The following is a 12,282-nucleotide window of genomic DNA, read 5'->3' as shown; positions in this document are numbered from 1 at the left end:
TGAGTTGCCTTGGGGAAGTGTTTAGTGAAATGACTTTTGTTCTAGGTTCCAGGGTTGGGAGTCCAGCCTCTTCTGCTCACCACATGCGTAAGAAATGTGACGGAGGTAGAGTTGTGCAGGGGCCCTGAGGTCAGTCACTTCCTGTCACTCACGGTTAAGAGACTGTGGACAGCTTCGTTACCGCTGTCAAACCCACTCGTGAAGAGTGAGGACAACTGACACTTCACTACAGCATTGCCATGAAACCACTCCCATGGGAAACACTAGCCACAGAGTCTGATACGGTGTCGACAACTACTGCCATGCGTCATGGTGAATGTTGTTACCATAGCCGTACAAAATTAAATGTCTTTCATTTTCTGCCATTGGCCCTGTCTAAGAATAAAACTTCCCTTGCAGAATTGTAGGAAGTATGGCATTTGAGACTATCAAGATGATATGTTAGCCAATCAGGTATTGCGTTGTAGCGAATGCCGGTAGGGCAGTGAGAATCTCATGTGCTACTCTGGGAAGCTGTTTAGCTACCTTCCAAAGCTAAGTGTTAGTGGAGAACAGGAGCACACATGCAGTCCCAACCCTTGGGAGATGGAGGCAGGTCAACAGTTCAAACCCAGCCTTGGGTACATAGCGAGTTCCAAGCCAGCTTGGACTACATAGCAAGACGCTATAGAAAAAGCCAACAAAAAGGGAGCGTAGGAGGAGGGACAAAGGACCAAACTGAGTGCTCTGAGGAAAGAACTCGCCTTGTGTAACAGGGAGAGGAGGTGCAGCTCAGAGGTAGGACAGCTGCCTATTATGCACAAGACCTTAGGTCCAAGCCACAGTGTGTGAGTGTGAGTGTGTGTGTTTCACTAGCTTATTAAAAAGCAAGTTTCCCTGAGGTGTTTTTCATATATTTCATTTCAGCCAGGCCTTCCCCTCATCCTTTGCTGTGACAGTTTTGGCTCACAGCAAGGCAAGCAGCGGGAACACTGGCATGTCTGTCCTTATTCTGACTGCCATGCGCTCGGGACCCCAGGGAGAGCCATCACCACGGAAGACTGTGTCACTGAGGAGTAGGGTCCAGAATCTTTTGATACCAGCAGTAGGTCCTACCTTGAGCTGTGAGCTGCAGCCCCATGCAGTGCCCTGGCTGCAACCCCATGCAGTGCCCTGGCCTGCTCAGTTTCCATATAAACAGCTCCAATAACTGCTAAATTATCTGGGAACAGAAATGGCTTGAAATTAAGACAAAGAATGACAGCAGGAGCCCAGGGTAGATGGTCACAGAACTGACAGCTTCTCTTCTAGATACAGACACGACTGAAATATGCACGCATAGGCACTAAAACGTGTAAAATATTCATTGCAGGATTATTTTAATAACTTCCAAGTGAGAACTGCTATCAACAACCGAATAAATTTGGTAAGGATTGGGCAGAAACCCCGAGATTCTTTTTCTGTTCCCATCACTAAGGGTCACGACTTACATGCTTTTTTTCCCAAAGATACATTTTATTATTTTTAAATTATGTGTGCATGGCTGTTTGTGTGCAGGTATTTCCACATGGATGCAAGAGCTGGAGTTAGGCGAAGTTGCATGACGTGGGTGCTGGGACCTGGTGCTCTAAAAGAGGAGAATATATTCTTAACTGCTGAGCCGTGTCTCCCACCCCAAGACTGACACCCATACAATCAAAGACAGGATAACAAGAGGAGAGTGTGTCTAGTTTATTTAATCCAAGTCTTACATGACATAAAAGCCTTCGGGGGGGGGGAAGACCCAGAGACATAGGGAAAGCTATCTGGTTTTGTACTTAGCTTTGGTGAAGAACAGACAGGCATGTGGACTGTTATGGAGTCAGAGCACATGATTTTATGTACTCGCAAGTTTGGGATGCGGGATCAGCATCCCTTCACCCCTCCATGGCGAGAATGGGACTGTCCTGATCCTGTACTCCCAGCCACAGCTGCTCTGAGCTCATGGGAGTGGCGATTCTTTCATATTGGGAGGATTCTTTGGGTCACATCCTCCCTGACCTCTTACACTCTCCCCGCCCCTCTTCTGCACCCTTCCCTGAGTCTCGAAGGAAGAGAATGCAGTGTGGATGCCCCTCTTATGGCTGAGCACACTGCACTGCTCTCTGATTGTTGACCAGCTGTGAGTTTCTTTCTCTGTTGGTCCCATCTGAGAGCTGCACTAATCAGGGGGATGAGAGAGAGAGAGATTTAATTAGTGGTTTGACACTATGTCTATTCAGCAAAATAATAATGGTAAGTTCACCCCTGAGGCCTATGAACTCCCCAGTTATGGGTTCTTGTCCAGATTTATGATACTAGGCGTGTATTTACTCCCATGGAGCAGGCCTTACGTCCGATCAGAAAGCGTTTTGTTTCCCCCGTAACATCCGTGTCACTATTCCAGCTACGGCCATATCTTGGCATGCTGGTCTTTATTGTATGGAGTTCCTAGCTAGGTAAAACTGCCTTTGATTTTTCTCCCTCAGGAAACCTGCATTGCGCTTTCTGTTAGGAGGCTCCTTGGTCAGTACCAACTTGATCTGTCTGTATGATATAGCCAAATATGTGATATCTTCAGCAGTAGAGTCTCGCCATCCAGTTCTGATAGGAGACACCCTGTAATGGTTTGGCGTCTCTGAGGCACCCTGGACTAACAAGTCCAAGGAAGGGATCCCACACCTGGTACCGGGCTTTTTATTGGGCAAATATGGCTTCTGGGAGGAGCATTATCCCCTGTGCAGGGTACTTCCAATTAGGCTCTTTCATGTTAATAAACATACGTACATAGCTAGGAATCTATAAAATAGTAGGTTCATACAGTTTTTTATATTTATTTATTTATTACATATACAATATTCTGTCTGTGTGTATGTCTGCAGACCAGAAGAGGGCACCAGACCTCATTACAGATGGTTGTGAGCCACTATGTGGTTGCCGGGAATTGAACTCAGGACCTTTGGAAGAGCAGGCAATGCTCTTAACCACTGAGCCATCTCTCCAGCTCCCTTCATACAGTTTTTTCAAGCATCCCTAATGTTAGTTATTCTTCCCCCACCCCGTTCTCTTCCCTCCCCTCCCTCCCCTGACTCAATGCTCCTTTTGAGCATTCCCGCTCCCGCTCTTGGATCACCTGTGTTCAGGATCACCTGAAGAGGTTTAGAAAGACGTTAGGGCAATAAAGCCAGGAGGATGCTTGGGCTCTTTGCCACAATTCCCCTTTTATGATCAGCCTCTCCTCCCAGCAGCCAGAGGGAAAGTCAGCAAGCCTCAAGACAAGTCCTTCTCCCAGGTGAGTTGCCGCTTTCCACTGCGCAAGTCCAACCATCGGGAAGGAGACCACCGCCATCCCAGACAGAGGCAATGCTAAATAAGTTCTTTAAAGGATGTTGCTACCCTAAATAACCATTTAAACATCACCAGGGCTTAAAGAGGGCTGAGTGGGTAAAGTGCTTGTTGTCCATGAGTGGGGATCTGAGTTCAGAGGCCTGCACCCATGTAACAGCTAACTATGGTAGCATGCACCTATAGCCTCAGCACTGGGAGGCAGAAACAGACAGCTCTCCGTAACATACCGGCCAGCCAGACTAGGCTAAAAGAGAGCTCTGTATTTAGTGAGAGACCCTGACTCAAAAAAATAAGGTGGAAAGTAGCTGAGGAAGACACTCAGTATCAACGTCCAGTCTCCATATCTGTACATATGGGCAGCCTCACCTTACACACAGGCATACGCCCAGCATCCATGCATACAAAGAATGTTACCGGAAAGGGCTGGGGGTGTGGCTTCACAGGAGAACACTTGTCCAGCATGCCCGAGGCCGTGAGTTGAATCTCCAGTACAGCAAAGGGGGGGGGGGCATGTGGACATGCTGTCCACCCTTCCTTGACATTCCATGCGGTGGGCACAGCATACATGACTTCTCAGTCTTCTGGCTTCCCAGACTCCCTTGCTACCACTCACCACTTCAGTCACTTCCTGGTGGATGGCCTTGTCACTAAGACAATGCAACTCCGCGCCAAAGGGTCCAGCTTCTGCCTCAGCCTCTGCATAATTGCATAGACACAAATACACGTAAGTGTAAATTAAAATGAAGTCCTTCTTTAAAAGAAAACCTGGGCATGGTGATGCATACCTTTAATTGCATTACTCAAGAGGCAGAGGCAGGTGGATCTCTCTGAGTTCAAAGCCAGCCTGCTCTACATGGTGAATTCTAGATCAGCCAGAGCAACATGGTGAAACCCTGTCTTTTAACAGGGGGAGTGAGGAGGAGGAAGGGGGAAAAGGAGAGCATATGTTGGATGGACACAAGAAAATCTTAAGCTATTGACCAGGTATTTCTTCTGGCGTAAAGAAAAAGCCTGAATTTTGTACCCAAGCACTCACTAAGAGAAGCATCCTGGCACAGAGTTATTCAAACAGCTTAAAGAAGCACCGAAACCCTGACGCTGGCAGTGTCTGCAGCACTCTCCTCAGACAGCTGCTGGAAATGCTTCTAATAAGTGGGAGGGAGAAGGTGGGGTGGCAGCTGCTGGGACATGGCAGGGGAGGGAGCTGCCTAATTTGGAGGTAGAAAGACTAAACGAGAGTCTGGTTTCTTGGCTCGGAGTCCCAACCACAGAAAAGTGTATTTTGGTTCTTTCTGTGACTTTTAAACTTGGCAATTTATAACTTGTAACATCTGGCTGTCGGGCTACGGGGAAACATTAGCAGAGACTATCTCCTTCCATGTTCTACTCGAGTTAACGTATCACCTGCCTTTGCCGCTCCCAGAACAGAATAAAATCCTTTCAAAATAAATAGCACTTACCAATCTGTTCGGGATGAATTTGGCAAGACTTTTTTCAGTGGGGCAAGAAGTTATTTAAGAGAATTGCTGTTAGTTTAGCAGAATAGTTCTAGCTAATTAATCGTCTTCTCCAAAAGCAAACTGGAAAGTGAGATCACTGATCCAAACTGTCACATGGAGCTGCTCTAGGAACCCTGATAAACAACTGTCCTAATATTTGTCACCAGGATGTTAACTGCCGCTCACGTGTGTCTCCTCTCATGCTGTGTATGAGACTCGGTCCCAGGCTCCTGGCACAGATCTGGTGCACAGCAGAGGCGCTTGCCTGGCTACTGTGATGGAGAGAAAAGAGGAACATCCTCGCTGGTCCAATTCAGCCTGTCAGTGAATACGACCATCGCTAACTGCTACCCAGATTCACAACTCAGTAAACCCAGTTTCTCTACAGACTCGCTCATCCTTGCAAGTTTAAAAAAAAAAAAAAAAAAAAACAATAGGCTGTTTTTCGGAGTAGTTGTAGGTTCAAAACAAAACTGAGGAAAAAAATTCCACGTCCTTTCTAAGTCCCCATCCGCTTCTCAAAGGGGGTAAGGGGAGGGAACGGGAAGAGAGAAGGGAGGGGAAACTACATGTAAAATTTTAAAAAAAGAAAAAGAAAAAAGAAAAAAAGAATCTTAAGCACATTAAGTGGGCTAAAGAGAGGCAAAGAGCAGAAGAAACAGCCTACACGCAGGAGGATGAGACAAGAGGACTGTGTTTACTTTTTACGTGTCTCTTCCCCGTGTCTTTGCCTGTCTTAGACTCTGTCCAGCCAGTCTCCTCTAGTATAACATAATTGAACACGTCATTTACTATTGAATCTTCTCAATTTTCTTACCCTTAGTAGCATTCATGGAAAATCCTTCCATGGCCTTTTAATGTCTGAGTCCAGCTCCAAGGGAACCTCTGCTGTCCCCCACATACACATGTGCTCATATATACAGACTCGTAAATAAATTTCAAACTTTTTTTTAAAGCCTTGAGTAAGAATTATGAACTCACCCATAAAGGCAAACACATCAGAATAATGGCAAGTCTTTGATCAGCAACCCTAAAAGTCAGGGGAGCAAGGAACAATATATTTCAAGCTGATGAAGGAAATAATCGCCGGTCACGGTTGCTATCCCACAAAGCTAACATCTAAAACTGACAGCGAAATAGAAGGCGTTTTAAAACAAAGTCAAAGGAACAAAACTACAAATCAGGAGCAGGAAAAATACCAGACACTGCACAAATTCTCGGAGACCGAGAAATATATTGTTAGATGACAAGTACTGACTTTGAAGAACCCAGGAAAGACATGCTGCAGTTCCTAGAATTAAACAGAAATCAAAGTACGACTTGCAGAATATTCTGAATAACCATAAGGCCATTCGAAGAGGAAAGTTAGAGCTGCATGCCAGCGCTCACACTAAAACATCATGGAGATTTGACAGTTCGGGCTGGACACCCGAGATCACTTCTTCCCTGCGTTCTAACTGGTTGTAGCTTTCCTTGAATGGTTTCCTTCTGATGGAAAGGGTTGGGAGCTGCGCTCTCTGTGGGTATACGGATAGCCATTTATGGCACAACCCCTGCACAATTCAGGGAACGCTGTGGAAGAGGGAGCGGAAAGATGGCAAGAGCCAGAAATGCTGCTGTGTGATTGGGTCTCCAAGGAATGAGAGGGACGCTGCACCCATGATCCCTCAGTAGTGTGGCTGCCTGAAGAAGCCCTGAAGAACAGCACCAACAGAAGTGCTGGCGTGACAGAGAGGAGGATCACTGGGCCCCACCCTTAGACTAGGAACTACAGGCGACGAAGAAATGCTAAGAGCAGAAGAAATGGTCTTCTGCGGGGATGAGCCCCCGATTGGTGATTCAGTACTAGTAAGTCAGCCCTGAAACAGTATATACACAAATAATATTATACAGGCTGTGCAGGGTGTCTGTATTTATTCAGGCGGGGGGTGGGGGAGAGCAACAATGGTTGCTAAGGAAAAAGAGAATGTGATTTAGAGCAGGAACAAGGGACAGTGCGTACGTGGGCGGAGCTAGAAGGAGGATAGAAAAGGAGAAAACATAATCATATTTTAATTTTTATTGTATTAATTTTTGAGTCAAGGGTAGCTGGGAGTGGTAACACAAACAGATCTCTATGGGTTTGAGGCCAGTCTCATCTACATAGTAAGTTCCAGGCCATCAGAGCTATATTGTGTGATCTCATTTCAAATAAATAAATAAAAATAAAGGTTATCTCAAATAACCTAACAATGTACCTTAATGTCCTGGAGAAAGAGAACAAGCTAAACTTAGTTGTATGAAACAGCAAGAAATAATGGAGCTCCAGACAGAAATTAACAGAACAGAAAGTAAATGAACAGTGCACAGAACCAGTGGGGTAAAAATCCTTTTCCTTGAAAACAAAAACAAGACCTACAGACCTTTAGCCAACTGACCGAAGGAAGAGAAGACCCAGATTAATAAAATTAAGGATGAAAAGAGTTATAACAGAATCTAACAAAATTCAGAGTATCTTTGGGAAATATTTGGAAAATATAATTTTTAGACTAGAAAATGAAGACTTGAATCAATTCTGAGACATTTATGACTACAAAACTTAAAAAGACAGAAACAGCAGACGTGGGGCCCTTTAATCCTGGCACTCGTGGATCTCTGTGTGTCGGAGGCTGGCTTGGTCTACCTAGTGAGACCAGTGTCTGTAGTAATAATAATAATAATAATAAATTTTTAAAAAGGGATTAGGAATATAGCCAGGATTCCCCACTAAGAAGCAAGGAAGGAAGAGAGGGAGGGAGGGAGGGAGGGAGGGAGGAAGGAAGGTGAGCAATAAGAAAATCTTTGTTTACTGTTTTTACATCAGACCCTCAGACCCCATGGTAAAAGAGCAAAATATTACAACTCACTCATAATTCTATCTAATTTCAAATTTGTGTTTTTCTCTGAAGACTTTTAGCCATTTGGGGCCTAAATCATGAAAATGCCAGTTAGGGAGTGGGAGAGAGTCTGGGGCGTTCTTTCATCATTTGCTGTTTATTTTTTTCAGCAAAGCTGGCTGGCTAGAGGTCTGGAGCCCGTGGCAGGTGGCCACCAGATCTCAGCCTGGGCATCTGCCCTGCTCATCAGCTCCTTAGAACCAAAGCTTCCTTCATAGCTTAATTCCTCATCTGAGAAACAGAAGCCTTAGAAAAGATAATCACAGAATCTCAAGTTCCTAACATCCTCCGATTCTCTCATCAAATCCCCAACGAAAAACATTGTAAAATTTGAGTGAGAAAATTACCCTGGTGGTTCCTCTGTGGCTGCGCCAAACCCCTGCTCATTCCTCAGTATTCAACCGCCCCCTGCAGGCGCTCTCCGGAACTGACACGCCAGGGACACCCTGGAGCTTTTCTCCATGGAAACACACTCAGGCTTCCTGTAGAGTTACAGTATTTTCCCCACCACTGAGCACCAGAAAGAGTAGGACAGAGCATAAGCCCTCTTTCATTAGAGAAGAGACAGCCCAGTCGATAAAGATCCACAGAAGAGGAAGGGCTCTCAGGGTCAGAAGACAATGAACAGAGTGAGTCTTAATAGTCTAGACAGCCCCATGTAAAAGGGAGGCTTTGTTTATGAACTGCCTCCCCTTGGGGCTCCACAGCGCTTGCCCTTCGAGCACGTTACTCGTGGCAATCTTGGAATTTCCCGCAGCAGAACTGTGTAGTCTGTTCTGTTGCTGCTGTAGCAGAGACCATTTGAACCAGATGGACTCGTCCCTTTTCGTGTGTTGGTTCTTTGGTGATTCTCTGTGAAGAGTTTAACCCATATTCACTAGGTGAATATTATTGCCCTGGCTAGTTTTGTGTCAGCTTGACACACGCTAAAGTTATTTGGGAAGAGGGACTCTCGGTTGGGAAAATGCCTGGCTGAGGACAATCCTTCAGGGCATTTCCTTAATTAGTGATTGATGTGAAAGGGTCCAGCCCATTGTGGGTGATATCATCCCTGGGCTGATGGTCCCGGGTCCTATAAGAAAGCAGACTGAGTAAACCATGATGAGCGAGCCAGGAAGCAGCACCCTCCATGGCCTCTGCATCAGCTGCTGTCTCCAGGTTCCTGCCCCTTTTAGTTCCTGTCCTGACTCCCTTCGGTGATGAACAGTGATGTGGAACTCTAAGAGACATAAGCCCTTTCCTCCCCAAGTTGTGTCTGGTCATGGTGTCTCATCACAGCGGTAGAAACCCCGACTAAGACAATTATCTTTCCGTTCTCTAGCACCCAAACACTAGAAATGACTATAATTTACCTCAATGGGGTATAGACATCATCTTTTCAAGCTAAGTGCATCACCGGAAAGCCCGTGAGATTAATTATTACTCGTCCTACTTGACTGATTCAGAGTGCGTGTGGTCAATTCAGTGCTGCTTTGATCCGAGTTACAGCATATTAATGGAGCATATTTCTGTTTGCTTTGAAATACATTTCTGTCTTGTATCCTGGGCAGTTATACCTCGTGTTCAGAATCTGTGAAGTTGACCGTTCTCCACATTTCCTGGAATCCCATTTTGTTGTTGATCAGATGAATGAGTTCTTTTGTCTCTGAGTTTCAAAACTGCTTCATTTCTACAGGTGACAGAAAATGTGATGGATGTGTGTGCACTCAACTACATTGAAAGCTGTATTTCAAATGCCTTTTCCTGTGGCCACCTCCAGTGTGTTTATGTCATAACAGCCAGGGTCAAGTGGGCAAGGCAGAGGCAGTGCTCAGGAAACCAGTCTGGTTATTAAGAGTCACATACCTTTCCAAAGACTTGGAGAAGAGGAAGCAGAGAATGCCCGCCCTCTCTCCTCTTCCCTTCCTTATGTTCCACCCATAGCAGCATTGACCAACACTGTAAGGGAAATGGAGTAGTCGCTGACAACAGTGGCCTAACCAGGTCCCTGAGAGCAGACCCTTCACATTTGCATCTCCCTTGTCACACGCAGAACCCTGGTTCACTGGGACCAAAGTGGAAAACTTTGGAGCATAACACAATTTTCCTTACTCTTAGGCACAAAGTTATCCACATCCCTGATACTGGGCAGCTTGACTACTGGGCATATCCAACCACACTGCAACACCATGTTGTTTACAAAGTTTACATGCAACACATACACAATCAGTTTTGTGGGTGTGGACCTGTACAGTGTGTGTGTGCATGCATGTGTGTGTGTGTGTGTATGTGCGTCCATGCACACATGTGCATGCACCCACGTTTACGATGTTTTAACTAAGTTTCTGATTTTGCATTTTGCTGTATTTGTAGCTATCCTCAGCCATGTGCTGGACATTCCCGGATTGTCTGCAAGTGAAATGGTTCTGAACGAAGTTTTCATCTTAAGATGTTGTAGGTTACACGGAGTTAACAAATATAGCTTGTGTTAACAGAGCCGCGCACCCTTTCCCCAGTTCCCTGATTTCCCTTTCTGCCTCCCATAGTACCAGCTGGGAAACTGTAGTAGAATTCACGCACGAGGTGTTGACATCACAGTAAACATCAGAGCGCTTCCATCACCACAAGGATCATCCGGGTTGCCCCTGTCACTCCACACACCTCCTTGTCCCCTCCCTCTCTTTCCCCAATCTGCTCTCCATTTCTATGACGATTTCTTCTCATATCAGGGAACCACACGGTGTGGAACTTTCTGGAATTTGCTCCTTCTTTCTTTGTCCCGCGCTGTAGATATACTGTGCTTTGTTCAGCCTTCAGTCATCAGCAGATCACTGTGTTATTTCCAATCTGGGGCTTTTATAAAGCAAGCCAGTATAAACATTCCCATGAAGCATTTTGAGTTCTTTGTTTGTCTAACAGAAATTCCAGAGGCACAAGGGCTAGGTTGTCTAGTGGTTGGACATTTAGTATTTTTAAGAAACTGTTTTATATTATGCCATTTTATAAGAGACTCCCTTTTATGCCTGTTGCTGCTATTGTGGTATATTTTAGCCGAAATAAGGAGGCACTGCTGGCTCACTGTGGATTTCGTTTTCATCTTAGTAATGAATAGTGACATTGAATATCTTCTCGTGGACTCATTTGTGAAGTGCCTCTTCATAATTTACCCATGTTTTCATTGAATTGTATTTTATGTATCAGGTTTTGAGAGTATCAGATACTAGTCTCTGTGAGATGGCTGCTTTTCAATAACTTCTGAAGGACTTCTGGAGAAGGGGAAGGGGAGCCAGAGAGAAGGGAGGGGGAGCGGGAGAGTCACATGCTCAAAGCATGATGTGTTTGTGGACGGAAACAAATGTCACCGCAAGAGTTCCCACTGGACGTCTTGTGCAGTCTGTAGCTTCTTTCTGACCAGGTCATAATCAAGACAAATGTTTTAGGTTTTATCAGGCCCGGCTGTTCTCCTTTCGTGAATCGCTAGTGCCACATCTAAGAACCACCTCTCATCTCCCTGAGAATCCCAAGTAGCTTCTTCAGAGTTCCTTCCTAAAGACTTTCTTCAAGTCAGGCAGGCGTGGCGCATGCCTTTAATCACAGCACTCAGGAGGCAGAGGCAGGTGGATTTCTGTGAGTCTGAGGCCAGACTGATCTACAGAGTGAGTTCCAGGACAGCCAAAGCTACACAAAGAAAACCTGTCTCAAAGAATATTTTTCTCCTTCATCATTTTCCATTGTTTTCCATTCAAGCCAGGATCTGTTTCTGAATACATTGTTAAACTTAGGTCAGACTTCTCCCTGCCAGCGATTGTGCACTCTCCTGGCACCTTTGTTTAGAAGACAGTCCTCCCTCTAGCACACTGGCTTTGCACTGTCAGCCGAAGTCAGTTCGAGACACACGTGGGCTTCTTCTGGGAGGCTTCATTGTCTTCCGCTCATTCCTGTGCCTTGCTGACTGTCCCTGCACCATGAGTCATTGAATAGAGTAAATCCTCACACACCATTCTTTTAAAAGAATCATTTTAGCTGTTCTTGTTCCTATATCTTCCAGGAAAAAAATGTAAAAATAGTTGTATTTACATCTACAAAAGTCTGTATAGACAGTCAGGCATGGAGGCACAAACCTTTAATCCCAGCACTTGGGAGGCACAGGCAAGTGGATCTCTGTGAGTTTGAGGCCAGTCTGATTTACAGAGTCTCTATTATTTATTATTTATTATTAATATTTATTATTAATTATATAATTACTAATAATTAGTTATTTATTATTAATAATGATATTATTATTATTATCCTGGGACAGCCAAATAGATAATAGAGAGAACCTGTCTCAAAAAAAAGTCTTTATGGAATTTGACAGGGATCCATTGAACATGTGCGTCCAATATGAGAATTATCAAGTATCCTAGCTCATAAGCATAGTGGCCATTTCCATGTATTTACCTCTTTCATTTCTTTATTGGTGCTGTACAGTTTTAGCCCATGGTCTTGCACTTATTTTGTTAGATTTGACACTAAGTGTTTCACTTTTGAGCTACTGTAAAAGA

General features: G+C 44.9%; 1 protein-coding gene and 1 long non-coding RNA gene across 22 annotated transcripts in view; one reads left to right on the top strand and one right to left on the bottom strand.

Annotated features, from left to right (window-relative positions):
- Dlgap1 (DLG associated protein 1) overlaps window positions 1–12,282 on the top strand; it is an 809,700-nt gene that overhangs the window by 622,340 nt on the left and 175,078 nt on the right. The window lies entirely within an intron of this gene.
- On the bottom strand, window positions 1,696–5,758 carry LOC146889359 (uncharacterized). The gene is made up of 3 exons (XR_015000119.2): window positions 5,662–5,758; window positions 3,959–4,041; window positions 1,696–2,179 (listed from the first exon to the last, which is right to left on the bottom strand). It is a non-coding gene; the product is annotated as an uncharacterized LOC146889359 (long non-coding RNA).

This window comes from Myodes glareolus, chromosome 27 (genome assembly GCF_982192425.1).
Source record: "Myodes glareolus chromosome 27, mMyoGla1.1, whole genome shotgun sequence".
Classification (NCBI taxonomy): domain Eukaryota; kingdom Metazoa; phylum Chordata; class Mammalia; order Rodentia; family Cricetidae; genus Myodes; species Myodes glareolus.
This window is presented reverse-complemented; position numbering and strand designations above follow the sequence as displayed.